Raw genomic sequence first — 7,215 nt, 5'->3', positions numbered from 1 at the left:
ATATATATATATATACACACTAGCAAATTATCATTCTTTCCAACTTGCAACACACTCAGGGACAGTCATTTAAAATGCTTCCATAAAGACCTCTCCTTAGCTGAAATTTGTTTTGGAGTTGGAAAACTGTTCTGCTAATATATATAACATAATTTATATATATATATTAGCAATATATATGCCACTATTATATAATATATACAAATATGTGAAATGCATTTCCATTTCTAATAATGTATTTAATTATTCATACAATTATATATATAATTATATATATATTTATCAACTGATTTTCTTTAATTTGATGTCATTTCATCTACTATTGCTTTCCAATATTACAACAATAAAATTTGTATTAAGTGAGTCTGGAATTTAAAAAAATGCTCTATCATAATCTTTAAAAATTAGTATAGAATGCTGAAGTTTAACATGCTACCCTAAAGAATGATTACAGTAACATCACCACCAAAATGTTTAAATCCATTTACAAAGTTTGGCTGTGTTTATAAGCTTCTCAAGGGCAGTGACTGTGTGATATTTACTAGTCCATGTTTGTACCTTGAAAAATGACTGCCAGGCAACATTGTATATTTAAGAAAGCAGTCTTAATTGGTAGGTAAGCATGAACACAGGGTGGATATTAATAGCCAAGTTTAAATGATATGGAAGCTAATTCATATCATCATGCTAAGATAGGTTAAGGGAAAACACAGACAAGTTTTTTGCACGATGAAGTTTGATGAAATCCATGCTAGAGTCCAGGCACATTCAGTACCACTCCACATTCTTCCCTGTGGAAGTAATGCACATCACAACCCCCAAGACTTACCCCAGGTGCTAGCTTCAGACATCCTATTAAATGCCAAATGGCAATTAGGTTTCTGCATAGCTAAATGATGGTGTGAAACAATGCTTTCCACAACCAGAAAAAAAAAACTGTAGCATGTGATTGTAGCCAATCTTTGAATGAAATTAGTTGTTTAATTCTGACACTCACCAATGGGACAGAATACAGCCTTTGACACTTTAGATAGAGAAAAAGCTGACAGAGTTGCACGTGAATGCACAGGTTTGATGCATGGGAACTATAATATGTAAAGGTCTTCAGAAGATCAAGGTAGATAAGTGAAATGAGCTTATATTGGACATGTGCTTCAGGAGGAAGTAGACTGTTACCTCTCCATCCTTTATCCTCCCTTTGACATATACGACAGTTAATATTAATCTGATACTTAAGTGACATACAATTAGCCACTAGCAGCAATGAAAAAAATACTCTCTAAAATGTAAATAAAAGGGTAAACATGAATTTTTTTCTACTTAACAACAAGGTGTAATATTAACCACATTTTGTATGTTAGGAATGTGGGATTTGGACACAGACACTTACACAAACGTAGTTGCCTACTTGAGCTGCCCACAGATTTCTTCTTGCAAGAGCATATTCTTACTTCAATATTTGGATAAACTTTAAAGAAATTTTGCATAGTTTAATAAAAACAATATTTAAAAATTATTGTGAACCCTTTAATTCTTACACCAGTCATTTTAGGTCAATGTTCTTTGGAAAGGAGATAGAGACTGACTCTGCAGATTTATTGAGAAGATTAGAAATACTTCACTCGAACTCACCAGCAATAGCAATCATTCAATAAAAAATAGCTCTCTCATTCTTTAAAATGTGGGAACTTAAAACACCTATTACTACACAGTTTTATAAAAACTGTAATTCTTGGACTTAAAATGTAAGAAACAGCATTAGTGCCTAGAATCAAGAAACATGGTATAGGGGTAGAAATACCAAGACAATAATGAAAATAACATTAAGTGCTTAGACATAAAGAAGTAGCATCTCCCATGGGTGAGAACACTACCTGGTTATTTAATACAAAGTAGTCAGCTCTCGAAAGTGCATACATGAAGAACAATGATGAACTCAGCATGACAGGTTTTTATTTATGTGTCTATTTAGAAAGATGGAACAGCAATTATTAATGAAAACTATGTCATTGATTTAGAAAGGATATTGTGGTAAGGAAAGAAAGGCAGTAAATGACATAATTGTATTTTAGTTTAAAAACATATTAAATAAAAGGGTGAAACCAGAAACGCTGTTTCCAAGCAACAGTCAGGGTAACATCCAATGTGCTATTACTACTTTGAGTTGTAGCATTTCCATGAAAATGTTAGCATTCCGTTCTAACTAGTCAGTTCTCCTGGGTGGAAGATAAAGGGAAGAAATCTCATTTGTACACAAACCATAAGTACTCTTCAAGCTCTGACCACATTAAATGAAGTGAATTTTTAATATTATATGCTTTTTAGAGTACAAGTTTTCCTATGGTTAAGGCTTTAAGTTCCATAGGAATCTGGGGTTTTAGGAAAGAAGAGGGAAATGTTAGATACATTTGGATTTAACCAGCAATATCTGGGAATGTAAGGCTTGGAGAGAAAGAAATGAACATGATTCAAGGAGAGGATTTAAGTAATGCCTGCGTGAGCAGGGAAGGCACTGCTGGTGGAGAAAAGGGAAGAGGTATAGCACTGTTGGAAAGGGAGGGGGACCCAAAGAACTGTTGGAAGAGTGAGGGGAAGGGAAGGTAGAGGACAGTTAGAAGAGGGAGGGTAAAGGGAGGAAGAACACTGCTGCTGGAGGGAGCGGTTAAGCACCTAAGCAGTTCTAAGACTTGGGCTGACGGGATGTCTAGAAGGAAGAAATAGTATTACTGAGCTAAACCCACCTCAAGCCAGCCAAAGCAATGAACAACTGTTGCCCAGCAATGCTGACTAGTGCTCTAGAGCACAGCTCTTGATTTATCTGGGAAAGTGTGTGTGGTGTATAATCCGAAAATTTACCTACACTTAAGCTACTGTCCAGCTTCAATGTACTCTCCTAAAAATGGCCAGGGTTAGGAGAGGACCTAGCTTCCTGATGGCATCTCTACAGACATCAGTTTTACTACAAAAAGCTCCAGGCAATCTGAAGGTTTCAGACAGATATTGGGTGGGACTGGGGTTAGAAATCTAGTTTCCAGAATCTAAGGCTTGTGTTTCTTTGGCTGAACCCATGAATCCAAGTAAGACTTGTTGAGAGGATAGGAACCCAGTAGGACACATATTGATAGAAGTTAAATTAGATCACTTCTAAAGATTAGCCTCTACATCTTATGGAACTGACACTTAACTCTCTAAAGTGGGCCAAGTAATTGGTAAAGGAGCTCCCTGGTCATTCTATCTTTGCATGGTCTTGCCACTTGTATTTATTTTCTCTGCTCAATAAAAAAGTATTGCCAAGTCCTACTTTATGCTTAAGGCTTACCTGAAGTGCATAGGAAGACAGGATAGAACGACAACAGTGTTTTTTATTTATTTTCATTTGAGACAAACCAAATTGATCTAAGTTGTCCGAACAAAAATCAAAGTCATTAAGAGGATTTGAAAAAGGAATAGAAATAAAATATAACTCAAAGGTTCCTATATCTTGTCGCACAAAGGTGTCTCCTTTATTGCTCATGGTTCATTTCATAAAAATTCTTTAAAATCCTGTGAAATAAAAAGGAGAAAGCAAATGCCAACCTTAAATCCTTTTATTGCTTGACTGAGGCTATGAAGCAATAAAATTATATGGGAGACATGAACACTGTGCAGATGATGCCCTTGGAGAAAGTCCCTAAACAGTCTAAAGAATTGTACCAAAATAAAGAGAAAGGACAACAGACACTGTGGATTTGGGAGAAGAACATTGTAGATGATTCTGTTAATTCAGTAACTGCATGGACATTTAAATTACTATAATTTGTTCCTAGAAGGATGGACCAGAAACATAGTAATCACATATCTAAAAATAATAATAATAGTTTTCCTCTACACCAACATAATCTACCCATACAATTAAGAGCAGGAATATTACATTATTAGAGGTCAATGTATTGAATACATCCTTACGTGTTACTGTAATGATCAAAACCTGGAGCTGGATTTTAATTATGTTTCAAACACAGCACAAAAATAAGTATTAGATTATTAATACTTAATTCAATCAGTAGGTAGCAAGAACACTTCAAATACTGAACGAAAACATTATATAAGTCTATTGTAACTTTGTTGCTATTATTATATTTATTTTTTCTAATAAGAGAAACAAGATGCTTTAGAATTTACAAATATAGAATTTTATTTCTTAAGGGTTACTCTTATGTTCTAATTTTGTTAGAAATATAGATGGCTGAAAATCTTTTCATCTATCTAAATTATTTAAACTTGATCATTTGTACAAAAACCCACTTTCTTGCGTTTCTTGACATCTGTGATGACAGAGAAATAAAACCATGAATATTTCTCTTGAGTTCATTTTCTCTCTGTCTCTGTCTCTGTCTCTGTCTCTGTCTATGTCTCTGTCTCTGTCTCTCTCTCTCTCTCTCTCTCTCTCTCTCTCGGTTTTGAAATAAAAAGAACAAACAGACCACAAATCAATATAATAAATATGAAGTGTCTACCAATTATGTCTTTCTAATTTGTTTTACAAAGTATGCTAGATTTTCCACTCCACACTAAACAGGAAAACTTATCAAAAGCTGCTTCTAATTTTAGCAAAACCAAGGAATACATGAAATAGTTAAGAAGTATGTGGAAATAAAAGCAACAGTTAGAAAGAAACCTAATCTTGAGTTCTTTATCAATTTTCACATTTGGCTTACCTTGTGAGAAGTCAGAGCTCCTAACTTTAGAGTCCTGCCTGCCGCTTATCCCAAACTTAGCCCTGGTGTGAGTTTCTTTCTGTGTTTTTATAGTCTCAGTTCTACTCCACTTACTCCAACCCCTGTCGTTGCTTTCTCTTACATCAGTTCTACAGATTTTCAACGGAACATTTCACCAACTCTCTCCCTCTCTCTCTCCCTCTCTCCCTCTCTCCCCCCCCTCTCTCTCTCTCTCTCTCTCTCTCTCTTTCTCCCCCTCCCTCCCTCCATCCCTCCCTCCCTTTCTCCTTCTCCCTAGCCTTTCTCCTCGACCACTCCCTTTCTTCCAGTCTCTCCCCTCCTCTCTCACCCCTCCCCTTTCCCCATTTCCCCCTTTTCCTTTCCACATTTCTTCTATCTCTTGCTTTGATTGTGGTATTTGAGTAGTGATAGTAGCTCACCTCTGGAAAACTTAAGTACACACTTAGCTTTGTGCTCAGTTGCAGCAGCATCTCTATCAGAGCTGTTAGTCGAGCTCTGAGTATTAAAAATGTATTTGATTTGCAAAGGTCACCAACAAGGTTTAAAAAGTCTCAGCAAAGTTTAAAAAGATTATAATCAGACACATACTGTTTTATTGGTGGGGTTAGGGACCCTTACATCACACGGTCATCTGCAGAAATGATGAGTGGTTTGTGCCTTGGGAGCACTATGCCATGTCCTTGAATCAGACAGGTACTTCTTAACTGACATGGTTATATTAGGAAACGGGCTACTAACAAACCTATAAATAAAGCACTGTGGCATGTGGCCATAAATGCAGAGGTTAGAGTCACCCTTATCTTGCTCTTGTTGTCTTTTATTTCACCCAAAATATTCCCTGTTCTGTCTGAAAATTTTCTTCATCTTCATTTCCTGGAAATCACATTTCTTGGCACATGTACATTAGTTAAAAAATGACTGAGCTTATAGGCACCTTCTGTGTTATTAGATCATCATTGGCTTGTTTGATTTACTGTGGCTCTCCATTTATCAGATACAGTAACTGAGGCTAGAAATATGCACTGACTCAGTCAGTGAGGACACACACCTATGGGTGCTGCCAGAGCTAGATTACAAATTCATATCCTATTTCCATATCCAGTTCTTTGCCCATGGTTGCATTCTGTCTATTTTAAAAGCTACCAGAAAGAATCTAAATCAGATTATATTTTTGCACAAATAGAAATAAAATTGTTCTTCCTTGGTTTTGCTTACAAGCCATATAAAATACTATTCACTAGCATAGGAACTATTGCATGGTTAATTTGGAGTTACATAGGCGAGCCAACCAGAGCACACTGAATTGGTGGGACAGTAAAGCACTTTGTTTTTATGAAGGGCTTCCAGGGATAACATATGTCTCAACAAGCCTGAAATCTGAGCAGTTGGCAGCAGTGGTTCCCAAGTCAAGATAAAAATATATCCTAATTGTGGAACCTTGTTTAGACATTACTGCCGTAAAAAAATTATGTTAAGCTTGAATCCACATGATGGAAAACTCTCAATATAGTTTTAATGGACACATCATGATGCTACCACAGCCAGGATCTGTGATGTCCCACCCACCCCAGCATTCTGACAAATGATATCTATAGCTGATTTATTCCAGATCTGTCCATGTTACACAGTCCAAAGATTCCAGCCTATTTGTGGATTATGTTGACCTAATTCAAAAGTTTAACTTAACTGTTCTGCAGCGGAAAAAAAAAATAACAGCAGTTTATTCCAGGAACGCAGCCATGGTACATTGAAGTAATTTGAACAGGCTTCTGTACATTGCACACTTATGAGGGACTTACTTATATACTTTACATTATCCTACAAAAGAAAGGGAAGAGGCAACATACAAAGATATATAAAGATGGAGAAAATAAGCATCCCATGACAAGGTGGGGGAGGGGAAGACAAGAGAGAAAATATTAATGAAATCTTTTCAGCCAATAGATCATTATTTCATTCAGATAGCAACCTTGTTAAGGAGCAATTATTCACACCTAATAGGAAACAAGCAAACAAACCACAACAACACTGCACATCTTTTAAAGAATAGTTAAAGTACCCATTGCTTCAAAGTGATGGGACCAGAGACTGGGTATTGTTTTTGTTAGTTGGGATTCTGGTAGTAAAGAGAAAGCACATTCAAACTGAGCAATTGAAAATGTCATTTGAGCAGAGCGCACATACTAGAAGAGATTGTCAGTAAAAGTAAGAGGTCCAGTAAAAGGCAGGCAGCCTGTATCCTGAAGCCTACATACTCTGTTATTGATTATAGGGACTCCAAAACAGAAGAATTCAGAGAAGCATAGTTACCTGTGACCTTCTATAAAAAACCATCCAAACAACCAAACAACCAACCAAAACAAAACCCACAAAGGCAAATTAAATGCAGTACTATTTACAATAGAAAATTTATAAAATCAGTGAGTGATAGATAAGTACAATGTGGTATGTATACCATGGAGTACTGTTTAGACATAAAGAAAAATGAAGTTATATT

General features: G+C 36.0%; 1 protein-coding gene across 2 annotated transcripts in view; it reads right to left on the bottom strand.

Annotated features, from left to right (window-relative positions):
* Ostn (osteocrin) overlaps positions 1-5,398 on the bottom strand; it is a 39,108-nt gene extending 33,710 nt beyond the window's left edge. The window contains exon 1 of one of the 2 annotated variants that reach the window (XM_031364664.1): positions 5,307-5,398. The gene's annotated coding sequence lies outside the window, so the exon portion shown is untranslated. Of the gene's footprint in view, positions 1-4,697; positions 4,911-5,306 lie in introns of those variants that run through there. The other variant, XM_031364663.1, reaches the window with a different exon arrangement.
* Between the last annotated feature and the right edge of the window lie 1,817 nt (positions 5,399-7,215).

This window comes from Mastomys coucha, unplaced genomic scaffold, assembly GCF_008632895.1.
Source record: "Mastomys coucha isolate ucsf_1 unplaced genomic scaffold, UCSF_Mcou_1 pScaffold12, whole genome shotgun sequence".
Taxonomy (NCBI): Eukaryota; Metazoa; Chordata; class Mammalia; order Rodentia; family Muridae; genus Mastomys; species Mastomys coucha.
Note: the sequence above shows the minus strand (reverse complement) of the source record. Positions and strands in the feature narration are given on the sequence as shown.